The following is a 16,052-nucleotide window of genomic DNA, read 5'->3' as shown; positions in this document are numbered from 1 at the left end:
TTATACTGTAAATAACCATCTTCACAGGTCACCTCCCTCCCTCGCATACATCAGATTTTTAAGTTTTGGATTTCCTAATATTGGCTCAGCTACGCATTCCAGTCAGTAGGTGAGTTTGGGGGTCAGGACTCATTGTGTATTCTTTCTGCTCAGATATTTTCGAGGGCTTTCCAGTATTACAGAACTCAGTTCCAACTCTTCAGCCTGGCAGCACAGGCCAGCCAAGATGAACTCCAAATACACGGGTAGGTTTTGCCTCTTTGTGGTTTTTAATAGCCTTCCCTTCATCCTGCACCATTTTTCCTAGGCAGGAAACCAGAAGGGACAGCAATCAGGAGGGGGATTCCATCCTGGCCTTCTCCCTCTCAGTAGAAGTGGAATAATTCAATCAGCCCACAGATGTAAAGCCTCCCAGTAAGGAAGGGCAATCATGACGCCGGGCTGACTCCACGTTCATTGTGCTGTTTCTCTCTTCTTCCTTCCTCGTAAGCTACATCTAACAGAAGTAAAATCAATCCACACCAAAAGGGGAAAGGAAAAAAAAAGTCAGGCTTATTTTCACAATATTTTTTGTTTTGTTTTTTTGGACCCGAAACACAGGACTTCCCAAATCAAGTTAAGCGAGTCCCAGATGTGGACTCCTCTCAAATGAAAACCACACGCCGTCATCTCAGGCAAAACCTCTGCTTGAGGAAACCGGTGATTACAGAGCCTGAGATGAGACGAGGATTTCTCCGGAGAGTTTGTCCCAGACTGCGGAGAGGAAGAGGAATCAGGGAAGATGAAGGGCTGGAAGACTTCTCCTCCCTCTGGGGAAGAGAGATTTGGAATTCAGGTTAATTAGGTTTGGAGAATGGAAGGCGTCTTTGAATAGCACAGAGGAATGGCTACAGTTGAAGCTGCCACATGCTAAGGGCTAGCTTTTGAATGCTGCTGTTGTTGGCTGCTGTCGAGTTGGCCCCCAACTCATGGCGCCCCATGCACGACGGAACGAAAGGCTGCCCGGTCCTGCGCTATCTTCACGAATTGGTTGCAGATCAGACCATTGTGATCCATAGAGTTTTCATTGGCTGAGTTTCAGAAGTAGATCACCAGACTTTTCTTCCTCCTCCATCTTAGTCTGGAAGCTCCACTGAGACCTGTTCAGCATCACAGCAACCCGTGAGCCTCCATTGACAGACAGGTTGTGGCTGCACTTGATGTGCATTGGCTGGGAATCGAACCAAGGTCTCTCTCATGAAAGGTGAGAATTCTACCATTGAACCACCACTGCCCTCGATTTTCAATGAGCAGGCACTAAATCCAGACTACACCTCCTGGGGAGAAAGAAAAAAAAAAAACGATCAGTGAGAAATGACAGTGATGGTCACACTGGTAGGCATACTAGAGAATTCTGCCAAGAGAGAATGGTAGATGGCAGCTGGAATGCCGAGAAATGACGTGATGTGCAAATTAATATATTTCTCTTCAAGGCCAAGCAGAGAGGAGGACCTTTTGACAGCCTTCATTTTCAAAGACTGATCAAGGCACCGACATGTCATATGGACTTTCTTGTCGTGTCGGACCCAAACACAAAAGCTGAACCATGTAACCAAAGACATCTCTTGGTGAAAGATGCTTCTTTTAGCGACGATAATTCCCATTTTCATCAATGTCACGCCGCACATGGATGAAAACAGCCATCGAAATGTGTTTCTTCTGTCTTCTCGTAATAGGCTTGATTTTACATTTCTTGCCATCTGGTTTGTTGAACGGAAATGTGGAAGTACTTTTACTCTCTCTGTGCACTTTCTGGGGCTTAGCCTAAGATGTGGCCCTCTCCTTTTTACTGAACTGGCCTCTAACCCAGATTTTGCCCCCAAACGGGCCATTTGGGTTTGGGTAAGGCTCTTCCCCTCCATTGAGCAGTACCAGGCAACTGTACTTTATGATGAGTGTGTCTGCCATTTTTTCCCATGCATGCACCGTATCCTGCCGAGCTATGCAGTCCCCAGCATCACAGTACAGTTTATTAAATTAAATCGAACTGGATGAGTTCATGTAGCTTTCCAATAATTGCATTTCTCAAACCAGCCCCATAATAGCAATAATTGCTAACATATATTGAGTGCTTTCTGTGTGTTGGCACTCTGCTCACGGCTTTAACTACACTTTCCTATTTAAGCCTCGCCTCAACCCTCGGAAGCTGCTATTATTGTGCCCATTTCACAGAAGAGGAAACCAAGGCCCAGCAGGTGGCAGAGCTGGGATCTAAGCAATTTCAGTTCCCGAAGTTCCACGTGCTTCACTTGTGCCCTGTCCTCCCACTCAAGCAGTAGACCTCAAACAGAACAAACGGTTGGGGAGGAAACGTCACAAAGCATCAGAAAAAGTTAGAAAAGGCTTCTGAGTAAGAAGATAACAGGTTCATTATGAGATAGTCTGCCCATGGGGCCCTAGACTTGTGTGGAGGCACAGGAAGCCAGAACATGGGTGAGCACTGGTTTGGACGGAGAGGAGAGACTAAGGAAGTGGACAAGGACTGGGGCTCTTATATTTCTAACTAGTACCATCCAGCCTCCAAAATATATAGTATTTACAAATGCTCTAGGTATGAATCTGTATATTAGTTTCTTGTGGCTGCTGTAACAAATTACTGCAAACTTTGGGGCCTTAAAGCAACAGAAATCTATTCTCTCCTAGTTCCGGAGGGCAGGAGAAAGATGTGGCAGTCAGCCTCCATAAAGCTTTACAGCGTTGGGAATCCTATGGGGTAGTTCTACCCTGTCCTGTAGGATTGTCATGAGTCAGAACTGACTTGACGGCAGCAGAGGTTTTGTTTAGTTCTGGAGGCCAGAAGTTTGAAATCCAGGTGTCAGCAGGGCCACATTCACTCTGAAGGCCCTAGGGGAGACGCCTTCCTTGCCTCTCCCAGCCTTCGATGGCTCCAGATGTTTCTTGGCTTGTGGGAGCACCACTCTACTCTCTGTCTTCATCTTCACATGGCCTTCTCCTCTGTTACGTCTCCTTTTCTGCCTTTTATAAGGACATTTGTCATTAAATTGAGGGCCCACCCAAATAATCCATGCTGGTTTCATTCAGAGGTCCTGGATTCAATTGCATCTGTAAAGACCCTTTTTCCAAACAGGGTGACATTCACAAGCCCTGGGGGTTAGGATGTGGAATGTCTTTTGGGGGGGGCCACCGTTCAACCCGCTGCAACCTGTAAGTCAAATATTAGATAAATGGAATCACTCAGACCCTAGACTAGTAATGTAGGATTCTGTTAAGGAGAAGACCAAACCCAACCTACTGCCATTGAGTGGATCCCGACTCATTGCAACCCCATAGGGTTTCCAAGGCTGTAAATCTCTATAGAAACAGACTGACCCATCTGTCTCCAGCAGAGTGGCTGGTGGTTTCAAACTGCCGACGTTTCAGTTAGCAGTTGATCACTTTAACCACCGTGCCACCAGGGCTCCTTGAGAAGGCAAGGACCATGAGTCAGTACTTTTCCCATCCCCTTAGCGTGTTCAAAAGAGTCCTGGTAGTGCAGTGGTTAAAGTGCTTGGCTGCTTGCTAACTGAAAGGTCAGCTGTTTGAACTCACCAGCCTCCATGGGAGAAAGATGTGGCAGTCTGCTTCTGTAAAGATTACAGCCTTAGGAACCCTATGGGACAGTTCTACTCTGTCCTATAGGTTGCTATGAGTTGGAATCAACGGATGGCAATGGGTTTAGTATGTTTAAGTCCATCACTGCAGCCATTGTGCCAATTCATGTCACCAAAGGGTCTCCCTTACCCTTGCTGGCCCTCTACTTCACCAAATATAAGTCCTCCTCTAGCGATTGAGCTCTGCTGATGACATGTCCAAAGCAAGAGAGCCGGACAATGCCCTGTTGTGATTCATTTTCATTGGCCCACTTTCAGAAGTAGATCACCAGGCCTTTCTTCCTGGTCTGTCTTAGTCTAGAAGCTCCGCTGAAACCTGTCCACCATGGGTGGCCCTGCTGGTACTTAAAATATTGGTAGGAAAGCTTCTGGCATCACAGCAACATGCAAGCCACGACAGTATGACAGACTGACAGACAAGTGCTGGAGTTGTTTGTTACTGCAACTTAATCTGACCTAACCCGACCAATATGCTCCCTTTTGATGAGTACAATCTTACACCTTCCAACTATAGTCTTTCCACAGTGGGTTCAGGTCAAAATTGAGAAAAAAAAACATCTCGACCCAAGTTGCTGGTTGCACAGACAGGTTCCCATGCCTCTTTCAGACTGAGACACTGGGAAACCAGAAGGCTCATGTGGCCAGTGGCAGCTCTGATGAAATACAAGCCTCCCCAGGAGAAGCCACTACCTGCCATGGCCTCCGTTAGCCAGGGCATCCCCTCGCTGGGTTCAGCATTTGCTCCTCCATGTTTGCACTCCCTCTCCTACTTCACAAATCCATAAATATTCCCTTAGTGGGTTTATGCAATTCTGCCGCTGCCAACAAGCTGGAGTGCTACAGCCAGTGAGCCTGATCTCGGGGCTGCGTAAGGCACTTCCAGGACATCAGCATTACTCGTCTCGGGGATGGGAACTAGACTACATGTGCGTCTGGTGCTGAAACGCTTGAGCAAGCACACAGTGGCTACTTTCATCCGTCTAAACCAGGAGCCTGCACCCCAAATGCTTCCCGGAGCCAGGCCACTCACCAAATGAGTAAAGTGGGTCAGGTGGGCCAGTGGTTCCCGCCCTTGTGACCCTTCCTGTGAGAGAGACAAGTATTACTACACCAAACAAGGCTTTCACTGCTAGAAGTTGTTAGGCACCACCAAGTAGATTTTTGAGTCACAGCAACTCCATGTGACAGAGCAGAACTGCTCCATGGGGTTTGCTAGGCTGTAATCTTTAGGGGTGCAATGGCTAAGCATTCAGCTGCTAAGTAAGAGGTTGGCAGTTCGAACCCACCCAGTGGCTCCACTTGAGAATCATCTGGCAGTCACCTCCTGTAGAACATTACAACCTAGGAAACCCTATGGGGCAGCTCTACCCTGTCACACGGCATCACTATGAGTCGAAATTAACTCCATGGCACCCAACAACAACAACAATCTTTACTGAAGCAGATGGCCAGGACTTTCTCCCAAGGAGCCACGGGGTAGGTTCAAACCTCCAACCTTTCAGCTAGCAGCCGAGTGCTTGCCATTGCACCACCAGGGCTCCTTCTGCTAAGGATTGTCCAAAGCAAACTAGACAGTCTTTCTCAGCGCCAGTGTCCTGAAACCCTGGTGTGGACCAATCGGCTGCAAATGTGTTGCAAAGACTTTGTAACCTTATAGTAAATTAACAAGACTTTTCTTTTCTTTCTCCCCTCTTTCCTCCCTTCCTCTTCTTCCCCTTCCCTTCCTTCCACTCTCCCTCCTTCCTTCCTTCTTCCTCTCCCTCTTAAATAAATTAAAACAGATTTGAGGTTAACCCCAGCTTTGCTCACCTACAACTCACTGTGTTTTCTCGAGTGGGAGAGAGAAGGTAGAACATAGAAACTACGCCTGCAGCTAGTTGTTCCTGTTGTCATTAGATGCCATTGAGTTGGTCCCCTACTCATGGTGATCCCATGTGTTAGAGAGTAGAACTCTGCTCCGTAGAGTTTTCTGGGCTATAATCTTTTTACAGAAGCTGATCGCCAGGTCTTTTCTTCAGTGCAGCCACTCGGTGGGTTTGAACTGCCAGCCTTTTAGTTAGCAGCCAAGTGTTTAACCCCTGTAGCCACTCACTACAATTTAAATATATAACGTAGCGCAGTAGCTGACACACTATAAGCATATCAATGCTATTACTAATATAAGGCTGGGTATGCACAGCATAGGAACTTGTAAACTATTACTAATATAAGGCTGGGTATGTACAGCATAGGAGCCCTGGTGGTGCAGTGGTTAAGAGCTCGGCTGCTAACCAAAAAGGCCAGCAGTTCAAATCCACCAGCTGCTCCTTGGAAACCCTATGGGGCAGTCCTATCCTGTCTTATAGGGTCACTATGAGTGGCAATTGACCCAACGGCAACAGGTTTTGTTTTTTTTTATACACAGCCTGACAGTGTGCTGTGCACATGACGACCATTTCTCATGGTGGAAAATGCTGGGGACTTGCTGAAATAATAAGAGTGGAGCAGATTAGCTTCAAGGGGGCACCTAGTGTGTGTGAGGAACCAGCCTAGGTGCTCTGTGGGCGTTATCTGAACCTCACCTACAAAGGACTTATTTCCATTTTACAGATAAGGAAACTAAAGCTTATAAGAGAGCCACAAGAATCATCTTACCCTCAGGCCTAGAAAAGAAGGTTCTGTGTCATTTCACATAACCCTGCTGGCCTCCATGCCAGCAAGGTTTGCATTGGAACCTGGTCGACTTGGTTCAGCTTCCTACTAAAGCCACTTACCAGCTGTGAGGACTTAGACCTTAATTTTCTGTTAAATGGTAAAGTACACCTGCGATCTTACAAGGTTATAAGTGGTTAGGTATAATATGTAGAAAGCACTCAGCAGGGTGTCTGTCCCACAGTGGGTGCTTAATTAGTGGCATTTTGACGGGGGAGGGTAATCGGTTGTGAGCAAGAGGCGGTAAAGGGATAATTAAACAAACAAAAAAAACCCAAACCAGTTACCATCCAGTTGATTCCTACTCGTGGCAACCCCCCAGGTGTTCCAGAATAGAACTGCACCCCACAGGGTTTTCAAGGCTGTGACCTTTAGGAAGCAGATTGCCAGGCCTTTCTTCTGAGTCACATCAGAATGGGTTCAAACCACCAACATTTTGGCTAGCAGTGCTTAACTGTGTGCCACCCAGGGACTCCAAACAGGTAATTAGAATCACTGTAAATTAGACGTGGCAAATCAGTGTAGGAGAGTGGGTTAAACCTGTGGGCTCTGGAGCCAAACTGCCTGGGTTCAAATCCTAGCCCCACTCTTTATGATAGCTGTGTGACTATGAGAAAGACACTTTACCTCTCTGAGCCTCAGATTCTTCATTTGTAAGACAGGAACCATGACAGTAGGACTTACCTCCTAGGATTGCTGTGAGAAGTGCCAGCCCTGTAGTAAAGGCACAATACAGAGGTTAGGCCTTTATGTCCTTGTCACTTAAAAGTCCAACGGCATCACCTGACTCCAAGCCTAGTTTAAAACCTACCACTCGGGTGTTGGAGAAAACCTCCCTTTCCTCAGCTACTGCAGAAGGCACGTTCTCTGGCCTGGCCTTCTGGAATCTACTGTTTACAATATCTGACAAGGCCTCATTGTTTTCACCTCAGCCTTGAACACGTGTTTCTCCCGCACTCACTTACCTTTGAAACTTAACTGCGAGTCTCACGCTCGACTCTTTCTGCTCAGCCTTTTCTGCCGCTCAGATTCTGGAGAGCGGGGGCAAGGCTGCCCTGGAAACTCGATCCCCCCAGCCCCTTCCCAAAGCCTCAATTCCAATCATGTTGTTCCTTAGACTTGGGCTCCCCTATAAATCATTTTTAACGACAGTTTGAGAAGAAAGACGTTGCAAAGCAAATCTTACATGACGTTCTCATCACCAGCGGCATTTAATATCCTAAATCAAATGCTTTATGGCGTTGTGCTGCAGGAGTTGGGCAAAATGAAGGAAAGCTATTATTTTTTTTGCCTTTGTGCACCCTTTGTGTGCTTGGGGTCACTCGCTCTAGGGAATTCCTGGCTGTTATGTTTGGGGAGGGGCTCACTTTAGAGGCGGTTAGGATGGTCAGAGGGTCCACCAGCATTCTTGGGGCACTTTTACACAATGAGGCGGCCTGTGCTGTGGTATCCAGATCCCGTAACATGAGAAAGTTAGGAGAATATAAGCCAGGCCCGATCTGGGGTTCCTCGCCATTCACTTGACGGCCCCTTCCCTTCCAGGGAAGTCGATACAGTGAAAATCAAATCAAAGCGACAGCAAATAAAAATGAGTCCTACGTCTCCTCCACCCTTAAACCCCAGCCAGACTCAGGTAAAAATGTGAATGAGGCCAAGCTGAACTCTTATGCGCCATTCCCCTTCCGTTTGACAAATATCTTCTGAGCACCTGCAATAGACTACAGCGTGCTCCACCGCAGGCTTACGGAGGTCTTCCCAGTGCCCTAGTCTCCGTCTGGGAGGTCTTCCCAGTGCCCTAGTCCCCGTCTGCGCCCTCGCTTTCTGCTCCTGCCACAGGGCAGCTCGATGCGGTTCTTCTCAGCCCAAGCTCATCAAATTCAGCAATCAGCATTTAAGCAGTATTGCATGCTAGACTAGCTGTTGGTGGGAGAGTGGCTCCTGGGGTGATTCTCCCAGGCTGTGTCCTCCAATGAGTCAAAGACTCGCTGTGCAAGAGATCTGGCAGGGGTGACTGGATACATCTAGGACAGTACCTGGCATGAAGTGTGTGTGTGTGTGTGTGTGTGTGTGTGTGCTCGCTGCTGTCGAGTCAGACCCCAACTCCTGGTGACACCATGCACAAAGCAACAAAACGCTGCCGGGTCCTGCTGGCCATCACTGTGATCCACTGTGGACTGGACCGTTGTGATCCACTGGGTGCTCACTGGCTGAGTTTCAGAAGTAGATTGCTAGGCCTTTCTTCCTAGTCCATCTTAGTCTGGGGGCGGTAGTGGTTCAGTGGTAGAATTTCTGTCTTCATGGGGAGAGGCAGGTTTGATTCCCAGTCAGTGCATCTCATGTGCACCCACCACGCATCTGTCAGTGGAGACATGCGCGTTGCTATCGTGCTGAACAGGTTTCAGCAGAGCTTCCAGACTGAGATGGACTATGGCATATAGTAGGTGTTCAATAAGTGGTTAGTGAATGAATGACTTGAATAAAGAACCAACAATGGAAAAAGTACATGAGAGTTAGTTTATCCTCACCACGGCTTTCCAGGATCCAGGAGGAAGTGGGATCTGTCCATAGCAGCACCGGAAACAAGGCTTTCCCCTTATTCCTGCTGCTGGGTAAGCCTGTGTCTTAGGGCCCATCCCTGCCTCTCAGGATTGGTGATATGGGATCAGCAATTTCCTCCATCCAGCCACTCAAGTAAATGATTCACTGAAACCCCCCTATTTTTGGCTGGGTTCTCAAGGGGAGCAAAACCAGTGGAGCTTAGAGAGAGAGAGAGATTTATTTTGAGGAAATGGCTCGTGCAGTTGTGGAGGTTGGCAAGTCCCAAATCCATGGGTCAGGCGTTAGGCAGGAGGCTAATCCTAACTCATGTGGTTGCAGGGGCTGAGGAACCCCAAATCTGCCGGTCAGGCTGCTGGCTCACATCCCAAAGGCTGGAGGTCAAGGGATGACGAGTCAGATGCAGGATCGAGAGGGGGTGATCTTTGCCAGAACATCTATATATGTTGGATGCAGGCCACACCCCTAAGGAAACACCCCTTTCAACTGATTGGCTACTCACATCAGATCACAAAATGGAGTATGATTACATAATTTCTGGCAAACCACTGAGAATCATGGCCTAGCCAAGTTAACACGTAACCGTCACACCCCCTTTCCACCTCAGGGCAGAGCTCTCCAAGCCCAACCAACCTTCTTTGAAGCAAAATTCTGGAATTGGTTTGGGGGAATCCCAATCCCTTTCCTTTTCTTCTTGTCCTGGGGAAGGCAGGGGAAGGGCAGAGGGCGGATGGGCATTACGGATTAGGGCGGAATGAGAGAGAAGGAGGCAAGTTCTGTATAAATTAGAACGTAGGTTCTCTGAAGCTGGAGGTTCCTCAGAAACACCATCATCATCATCTTCTCCATCACCAGCATCAAGTTCACCAGCATCAAGTTCATCATCATCTTATTTTTCTTATTGTCGTTATCTTCATCAGTTTCTGCTGCTGCTCCTTCTTTTCTTCTCCTCCTCCTCCTCTTCTTCCTCCTCCTTCTTTACCACCACCAGACAATACTACTGAACTCCAGACCCAAACCTCTAACTCTTCCACATCTCCACTTAGAAATCTTGGTGACATCATAAACGTAAGATGTGCCAAACTAAACCCTGATTCCCCCATGAAAGCCTGCTCTTTCTCAGTCTCCCTCATTTCAGTAAATGGTATTTCCATCCCCCCGCCCCCATCACTCAGGCCACCAACCCCACAGCCATCCCTGACTCCCGTCCTTCTCTCGCTCCCATATCCCATGTCAGCACATCCTTCTAGCTAAATTCCCACAATCCTATGCTGTCTCTCACACATGCGCACGCGCGCGCGCGCACACACACACACACACACACACAGAGGGCCTGCCAGCCCTCCAGCGTATGACCCCAGGAAGGCTGCCCCTCCACAGGCCTGAGCTCTCAGGGAGCCTGGCAAGAATCACGGGGGCGGTTCGACAGTGATAACAATTTCCAGAGCCAACAGAAGGGAGCTTAATCCGCAGTGAAAACTGACAGGACGGGCGCCTCTGCGCGCTTCCTGCCAGCTCCTACTAGCTCAGCCCAGCATGGGGAGGTGGCAGACTCTTTGTCCCCTCAAGCCATGTCATCTCCTCTCTAATGATGCCAACATTTTGACAAAGCTGAGCAACACAGCCAGTAGGTGTGAAGTTGGAATTAATTTTCTTCTGGAAGGTCAAGTGTATTAATGAGCTTTTGGCTGGCTTGTGTTGTTCTTCCTTTTTTCCCTTTTTGTGGTAGGGAGAGAAAAGAAGGGAACGAGAGACACCTTTTCTGGGGCTATTCTTCGCTCCTTTCAGGAGACTTGGACCCTTTTCAGGAAGCCCAGTAGAGCCCAGGGCAAGGTGAGTGTACACGGATGGGCTCAGATGTGGCCCACCCTGGACGGCTTAATTCCCCCACTGCATGTTGAATGTCTGAGCACTAGACTTGAGGAGCGGGGAATAAGTAAAGAAGAATAAAACACACTCCTCAGACTTCAGGCAGCTCAAACAGATAAAATCTTAGGGAAAAAAATGGATTTCATTGTATATGTCAATTCTGATTGATTAGTAGTGGCTCCCTGTGTTGCAAAGCAGTGGAGGCTGCCTTCAGGCTCAAGGGACCAGAGGGTCATGATCCATTAGTAATGTCTGCCTTGGGCATCACACAGGACAGTTGCAGCATGAAGGAAGGGAGAGAGGGAGGGAAGAAGAAAGGAAGAAAGGAAATAGGAAAGACCTACAACAGCTATGCATAAATAGGGGACTCAGAAAATAAGTACATCTGTAACCAAAAAAAAAAAAGGAAGCTACATTTAACGCAGGAATTATCAACTCAAATGCTATGAGGCTCCAGGAAGGTGACACAAACAATGAGGTCCCCCTCAAAAAATCAAACAACTTATGGCATTGGGCAAATCTGCTGCAAAAGACCTCTTTCAAGTGTTAAAAAGCAAAGATGTCACCTTGAGAGCTAAGGTACGCCTGACCCAAGCCATATTTTCATTCGCCTCATATGCATGCGAAAGCTGGACAATGAATAAGATTACTGAAAAGGAATTGACGCCTTTGAATTATAGTGTTGGTGAAGAATATTGAATATACCGTGGACTGCCAGAAGAGTGAACAAATCTGTCTTGGAAGAAGTATGGCCAGAATGCTCCTTAGAAGTGAGGATAGCGAGACTTCACTTTGCGTGCTTTGGACATTGGACATATTATCAGGAAGAACCAGCCCTGGAGAAGGACATCAGGCTTAGTAAAGTACAAGGTTGGTAAAAAAGAGGAAGACCCTCAATGAGATAGACTGACCCAGTGGCTGCAACGATGGGCTCAAGTATGACAACAATTGTGAGGATGGTGCTGGACCAGGCGGTGTTTTGTTCTGTTGTATATAGGGTCGCTGTGAGTTGGAACCAGCTCGACAGCACCTGACAACAATAACAAATGAGGCCTCGGCTGAGCTCTAGAGTGTATATCTCATTTAAGAGAGGAGTTACCATTTAGCCAGTTCCTGTCATGGAATTACCACATCTGCCATTTTTAAAAGAGAAGTCAGAAATGTGTAACTTTTATTTTTTTCAATATGGAGCCTCTTGATTTTCATTATTGCTAAAAACTATTTTTTTCTTAAAAACTCTGCAGACCACACAATGTCTTGGATTTGTCCAGAAAGCAGATAGTTTGGACCTCTCTTTTAGAGTAAACTGAGAGAATATAGGAGAAATCTCTGATGGCAGTGTTTGCTGTAATCCTCCAAATTTTCCCTGCTACATTTTGCACTCACCGAGAGCAGGGAGTATATTGTGTGCGTTTGTGTGTACGTGTGCTTGTGTGTCTATACGAGTGTTTTACGATCTGACCCAGCCTCTGGCAAAACTTCTGACACACAGTTATACTCAATAAAGACATATAAAATGAATAGAATGGACCAAATCCCATCCTCATTTCTATAAAGCCATTTTGGGGGTGCCCAAATGTTCCCTGGCCTTCAAGGCCACATCACCCCCTCGTTTCTAATTCTTGGAGGTAAAGAATAATTCATCTTTTTCTCCCTTCAAAGATACAGATTCACTCTATCTGGATTCAAATCCAAGTTCTACCTCTTCCTAGCTGTGTGACTTTAGGCAAGTCACTTCACTTCTCTGAGTGCCCGTTTCCTCACCTGTTAAATGGGGCTCATAAAAGTACCTACCTCCTAGGGCTGTGGTGAGGATTAAGTCAGATGAACCTACAGTTTATCCTGTAAAGCAGAAGAATGTTAAGAGTGAAAGGTAGCAAGCATCATTAATAATTACTCTGGGACATTGGGTATAAACTGGTATTGTCCCAGGTAACCAAGATGCGTGGTCGCTCCATACTGTCCAACCACATGGAGGCCAGGTTTCAACAGAGCTTCTGGATTAAACACCAGGCTACATTTGGTTCTGTTATACATAGAGTCGTCATGAGCTGGCGATGACAAGAACTAACAGCAAATGCTTAAATAAGCTCATCTGTACAAAGCACTTAGAACAGCACCCAGCACTTAAACCCACTGCCGTCTAGTCGACCCCAACGCATACCAACCCTATAGGACAGAGTAGAACTGCCTCATAGGGTTTCCAAGGCTATAATCTTTACAGAAGCAGACTGCCACATCTTTCTCCCACAGAACGGCTAGTAGGTTCGAACCATCAACCTTAATAGGGTTAGCAGCCGAGTGCTCTAACCACGGCACCACCAGAGGGCTTTTTCTCTGGCACTTAGTGGGAGCATAATAAATGTCAGCTTCTGTTACAGTAGGACCATCGTCAAGCTTCTGCTTTGCTCTCTTACTCCTCCGAAACTTGGTGTGGTGGAAAGAGCTTAGGTCTTCAAATTCAAGGCGCTCAGTCTGGCACTTCAGTTCAGCCAAGATTTAGTGGAGCACCTATCCTGTGCCCTTCCCTGCAGTGCAGAGGAGGCTGAGTCAAACATTGAAGGGTGGTGATAGTATTGCCAGGTGGCAAGTGTAGAGGCAGAAGAGCGGACTTCCGGGCGAAGAGAACATGAACACAGGTTCATGTTCAGTTGATGGGCTATCAGGCGTCATCTGCTTGGAACCAGATCTTCCAGGGCGGGAGGTATGAAGGGTTCATGAGTCCAAGACATCAAGCACCGAAGATGGTGTGCGTGGGCTCTGGACACATTCTCATCTTTTACATCATTCGTAAAAGTCCTGCCAAGAAGGGGCCGTGCACCCAGACGCCAATATGAAAACAACTGACTTTCCTGGGAAGAATCTCAATGACCAGATCATATGTTAAAGGGATATTGTAAAATTCCCTTATTTAAAAAAAAAAAAAGGACAGGAGACAGCCACTTTCTCCTCCCCTTTTTATTACTATTATTATAGAGAGGGTCACGGGCAGAGGAGACAAAATTAAAAAACCAACCCTCCACAGAAAATGAAGCTTTCGTTCTAATCTGGGAAAACTCAGTGGGATTTAGCTGAGGTAAAATTCCAGGCTCCCATCTCAGTTACCCTCCAGCAGTTGCCTCGCAAGCCTGACATTTGCTCATGTCCATCGTCTGCATTCCATTCATCTGTCCCCATCTCCCAAATAGGGGGATTTTTGGTGGGGTAGGTGCTCAGTTCACTCTCAATCAGAAACAGCTGGGGTCTCTTCAAACCCTGCACCTTCAGAGCACCATGCAACTGAGGACTGTCTTCTGGCTCCCAGGTTTCTCAGGAAGACCCTAGCCCAGAAATATAGACACATTCACATGCCCACCCAGAATCCAGGATCACAATTCTTGCGAATTGCCCCTCTTCCAAGAAGACTTACCTTTCCCTCCTTCTTAGACGCAGTTTGATCTCCTCCGTCTCTTGTTGACAACTGTATCTTGGATCACTGAAGAGCTTATGCTGTTGTTAGTGGCCGTGGGGTTGGCTCCAACTCATGGCAACCTTATGGATAACAGAACAAAACGTTGCCCAGTCCTGCACCATCTTCAAGATGGTTGGTATGTTGGAGTCCATTGTTGTGGCTATTGTGTGAATCCATCTCATTGAGGGTTTTCCTGGTTTTCACTGACCCTCTTTCAAACATGATGTCCTTTTCTAGTGACTGGTTTTTCCTGATGACAATGTCCAAAGTAAGTGAGATGAAGTCTCGCCATCCTCCCTTCTAAGGTACATTCTGACTGTACTTCCTTTAAGACTGAATTCTTCGTATTTCTGGCAGTCCATGGTATATTCAGTTTTCTTCGTCAACACCAAAATTTGACTGCTTCAATTCTTCTGTCTTCCTTTTTCATTGTCCAGCTTTCACATACATATAAGGCCACTGGAAAAGATCATGGCTTGGGTCAGGCACACCTTAGTCATCAAATTGGGATATATATATATTTTAATATTTTGAAGAGGTCTTTTGCACCAGATTTGTCCAAAGCAATATGTTATTTAATTTCCTGCTGTTTTCATGGGTGGCTTATGCTGTACCATGGCTCATTTCACTTGTCCATTCATTAAGCAAGTATTCAATGAGTATATACTATGTGTCAGGCACTGTTCTAGCCACTGGGGGATACAAAACGGAACAATGTAAAGTCCTTATCCTCATGGAGTTTATACTCTTGGACTAGATAATACTTTTCTCATTTTTCCACCTGGTAGAGTCCTCCTTATCCTTCCAGATTCAGCTCAAAGGCCACATCTGCCCTCCAGAATGGTTCTGTGATCTCCCTTGGCAATAATGACTCCTTTATTCTGCTTAAACTTTGCTTCCCTGGCCTCTTTTGTGCTTGTTACATTCTGCCTTGCAGCCTAGTGAGCAGTTGATAACGCTCGTCTTACCCAGCAAATTGTAATATAATCTACTCAAAGGTAAAAAAAAAAAAAAAAAAAAGGCCCATGTTATTCCTCTCTCGGACCCTTCCCCCCACCCCATACACACACCATGTCTACCCAGTAGTTATTCTGGGGAACTCGCCATTGGGAAGGAAGGCAATGGGATCTGACTGAGTCTGAAGACTCCCTCCTCCACGTACTATCAGTGCGCACTTTCCTTCCGAGAGAGAAGACCTGGAGGAAAGTGCACAGGTCAGCAGGATGACTGTGCCTCCTATGTTTCAGTGCTTCCTGTGCACCAGGAAGATTTGAAAAGTTCCTTACCAACTTTATGTTACTTTGTTCAGTTCTCACAACCATCCTTCTATGGTGGCTGGTATTAATATTTCCATTGTACAGATGAGGAAACTGGCTCAGAGGACTGAAGCCGCTTCCCTGTGGCCAGATGGCTGGTAAGTGCCGGAAGCAGGGTTCAAACCCAGGCCTGGCTATTGTCCAAGCCCCTTCACCAATGTTCCTGCTCCAGAACCAGCTCCCAAGCAGAAGAGGAGTCTTTAAAGAAATAGACCATGGAACACATACAGTTTGATATTACAAAGAGAGTACGCAAATCCAAGCAATTGACAAAACACACTTGAGGAAGTTCAGTTGTTCTTATTCCAGGTCACACGTCAGGATCACCAGGGCAGCTGCTTCAAACTGCAAATACCTGCCCCCAGACCTGCAAATTCAGTAGGTCCAGCAAAAAGCTTAGAGAGCCATATTTCAAAAATATTCCCTAGGTGATTCTGAAGGGGGACCTCTTATTAATGACCCTTGGCTACTAACTGAAAGGTTGGCAGTTCAAATCCACCCAGAGGGACCTTGGAAGAA

Source organism: Loxodonta africana, chromosome 19, assembly GCF_030014295.1.
Source record: "Loxodonta africana isolate mLoxAfr1 chromosome 19, mLoxAfr1.hap2, whole genome shotgun sequence".
In the NCBI taxonomy this organism is placed as follows: Eukaryota; Metazoa; Chordata; class Mammalia; order Proboscidea; family Elephantidae; genus Loxodonta; species Loxodonta africana.
This window is presented reverse-complemented; position numbering follows the sequence as displayed.